Raw genomic sequence first — 3,892 nt, 5'->3', positions numbered from 1 at the left:
CCCCCCCCCCCCCCCCCCCCTCCACCCCCCGCTAAAGAACTCCTTTCTATTTTTCTATACTTTTTTGTTGAACTTTTGCTTTATCTTCTCGGGCACTGTGGTCAATAGAATAGTCTGGGACTCTCTAGACAGCGCTTGTCCGATAAAATATATCAATTCTGTCCTCTGTAATGGTCATGGCACTAGAAGTTCGATCTTGATATATCTGAGTGTCAAGGGCAGTAGCCATCAATCAACGCTGAGCTGAGAAGTCCAAACGTTATTCTTTAAAGCCTGTGGGTAAGCATGACTCTGGTAATGGTTTTGCGCATAGGAAAAGGGTGTTTCTAATCCTTTATTGTTGTTTTTCTTTGACAAGTGATATTTGTTCTTCAAAACTTGTGGTTTTCAAATAATATGTCTGTTTTAAATGGGTTTATAGTTTGTTTGATTTGGGTTTTTTCTTGTTTTTTCTCTCTGAGAAAGGGGGGGGTCTTTTTAGGGAGGGTTGTTGATGTTGTTGTTGTTGCTGTTGTTGTTGTTGTTGTTGTTGTTGTTGTTGTTGTTGTTGTTGTTGTTGTTGTTGTTGTTGTTGTTTTAATTTTGTATTGACAAGAACAAATTTGATCAAAGTTTTCTTTTTTATATATAAATCAGTTCCCAGTTCAGTTTCATTCACCCTGCAGTCACTTCTTGCATTCACAAACGAAGTGTTCCTCGAGCTTTTGAAACACTATATCCCTGCAGCAAAGCCTCAACCACTCCGACTTCTCCATTATTCACTCAGATTGTCACTGGTCGATAGTGTGTACCGTGGTATGTTTACGACGCCAACCCGTCGATACTCAATGTTATGATCTCCACCATCTTTTCATTAACTCTCCCTCCGCAACAGTTCCGGTTCCCCCCCCCCCCCTTCCCCTCCCCACACGTATTTCTTCCTCTGTGTCGTATCACTGGCTCGTCTATTGACGTATTGGAGTAATAATATCTGGGTGGTCACAGTTGTCTTTAACATTAACGTCCTTTAGAAGTATCCTTAACGCAAACACACAGTTGTATCACCATTGGTAGTTGACAAGCGCTCTGGTGTGGTTTGCTCTTTCTTTGGTTTGCTCTTTCTTTCCTATCAAACATCGATTGGTCCTTATCTTTCCTTCTTCTTTCCTTTGAATTTTGCTCTCTTGTAGTAACACCTCGACTGTGACCTAATAGTGTTGCAAGTGCCGTAAAAAGCTTAATGCACTTCTTAATACCCCGTTTGTTCTTTCAACCGATGCCATCTTATATTCTTGAACGCGGGCAATAGTAATAAATTATATTCACATAACATATCTTGAGACTCAACATACCGCTAAATCGAGCTACCAGTAACCTTATCACACTCACACTGCACTGGCCACCCATCTCAGTCTTGACACGTTCGGACTTTGCTTGATACTATTGCGAGCTCCGACGGGGAAATCTCTTGATCGGTCTGTCATAAATGATGCCTCTCCGCCATTTTAAAAATCCGTTTTCCTTTCTCTTCCTGTGAAATACTGCGTCAGTAGCTCCCATCTTTGGGTGGGCGCTTTTTCGTTCTGTAAATCAATATTATATATTGATGCTATATATTGATGCTGAAGTTTGTGTTATGTTTATCTTGCTATTTGTGTTGCTGTTGTTATTGTTATTGATGTTTATTTTTGCTGTTCTTGATGTTGTTGCTGTTGCTGTGTGTTGTTGTATTATGTTGTTATTGTTAATGTTGCTGTTGCAGTTAATGATGATGTTACTGTTCATTTTGTCCCCGTCTTTGTTGTTGCTGTTGCAGTTAAACATTTTCCTAAACCCTCTCTTCGTTGTTTCAAAAACTAAGCACTTTGTGTCTTGCTTGACTACCATGCCGAGAAAAAATTATCCTTATATTTTAGGACGGGTGAGAAACCGAGTTTTGACACAATTCGAATTCAAACTTGAAGACTTCCAAATGCCACATCAAGTTGGTTAACTGCTCCACCCTAGCGGCCAGCCTTTTAGCTGCAGCTGTACCCCCATACAAACACCAAAAGATTGACGGAGTGGAGAAAAGGCTGTATTCAGACTCAGCTAAGTTCAACATATCCTCAAAGCAAAAACCAAGAAAATGCTATGTTGAAATGAAACGTCTTAAAGAACGGAAAAGGGACACAACCCCGTGACAGAAAAGAACATCCTGTATGATAAAACGTCCTCTGTATAAAATAATAATATGAACTAAATCCTCTGCCCTGAAAAGAGAAAAGAAGGAGCTCATGTTTTTCTGCAGAAAATCAATACCCTTAGCGATTATGTCTTGAGGATTTTATTTGTGAGAGTCGTCAATCGAAATCTTCCAGGAGTTCTGTGTTTCTCTCCCCTTAAGGTCATAAGCTTGGGCAGAGGAAATTCATCGGCGTCTGTGGTACAACAGAAAGGCGCTTCGTCGTCGCACGCAGAACACTCAAGTTCTATTCCCGTGAGGGAGAGAATTTTTATCGAGTATCTCCGTTATCAATATTAACAGGAACGACAACATCAGAAAAATCATCATCATCATCAACAAAAACAACAACAACAACAACAACAACAACAACAGCAGCAACAACAACAACAGCACCTTAAAACACTATCACAGCGGTGGTAGCCTAATGGTTAGGCTACCTGGCTACCTGACCTGTAATTGTAAGATTATGGGTTCGGGGGTTCAAGCCTCAGTTCAGCTTTGTCCTTGGGAAAGACACTGTATACGAATTTCACATTTATTGACTCGGTTCTTTCAGAGCTGGATGTTAAACTCGGAGATCCCGCCTCTTAAATAACCTGATAGTGCTGATAGGGGCATTAAACCTGTACCGATTTGTCATTTTCCACCAGCACAGCCCAAACAGCAACAACATCAACACGACCACCACCATCGGCACTACCAACGCCACTACCACCACCACCATCACCACCACCACCACCACCACTACCACCACCACCACTACCACCATCACCACCACCACCACCACCACTACCACCACCACCACTACCACCATCACCACCACCACCAACAACAACAACAACAACAACAACAACAGCAACAACAACAAAAACAAGTCTGTTTCGTTTTGTTTTGTTTTGTTTTTGTTTTTTTCTGTCTCGGGCCAGGCGCCCACCAAACTCCGACACTTTGGAGAAGAAAAAAACCCCACCCACCATGAGTCCCTGCAAAAGGACAACCGCTATCTTCACGCCGTGCGTGACTTTTGGCCGCAGATAATGTCTCCAGTCAGATGGTGAATGAGAGGAGGTGTTTTGTTTGTCCTTGCCCGTCCTCTGTCTCCTCCCAGGGGACCGGCGTTCATGGTGTGGCGGTTAGATGCTTTGACGTTTTATGCTGGAGGCCCGAGCTCGATTCCCGAGTTTCTTCCATCTTTCTGCTAGGATCGTGGGCCCCTCTACTCAGCCCAGGTTGACCCAGGCGGGCATTGTTGAAACCCGCCTCCTATATTCGGAACTGTGTCGGATGTGCGCGTAAAAACGACTATATTTAAATTTTATTTTTTCGGGGAGGGTGGGGTATAACATACTAAAGATAAGATAAGATGAGATCAGATAAGATAAGATAAGATAAGATAAGATAGTCTCTTTTGATCCGCGAGGGAAAAATTTGGATAGATATATCGGAACATCAACATAGTACGAAGATTCAGCATCTACACAAAAATAAATACATTCATTAAATTCATGCACAATGGTACATTATGCCTGTGGGCACAAAATCCCTATCTATCTGTACTATATATTTATATATCCATCGGTCTATCGATAACACACACGCACGCACACACGCATGCACACACTCACACACACACACACACACACACACACACACACACACACACACACACACACAAAACCCCACACT

The sequence above is a fragment of the Aplysia californica genome, unplaced genomic scaffold, assembly GCF_000002075.1.
Source record: "Aplysia californica isolate F4 #8 unplaced genomic scaffold, AplCal3.0 scaffold00026, whole genome shotgun sequence".
Taxonomy (NCBI): Eukaryota; Metazoa; Mollusca; class Gastropoda; order Aplysiida; family Aplysiidae; genus Aplysia; species Aplysia californica.
The sequence above is the reverse complement of the archived record's forward strand: the minus strand, read 5'-3'. Positions refer to the sequence as shown.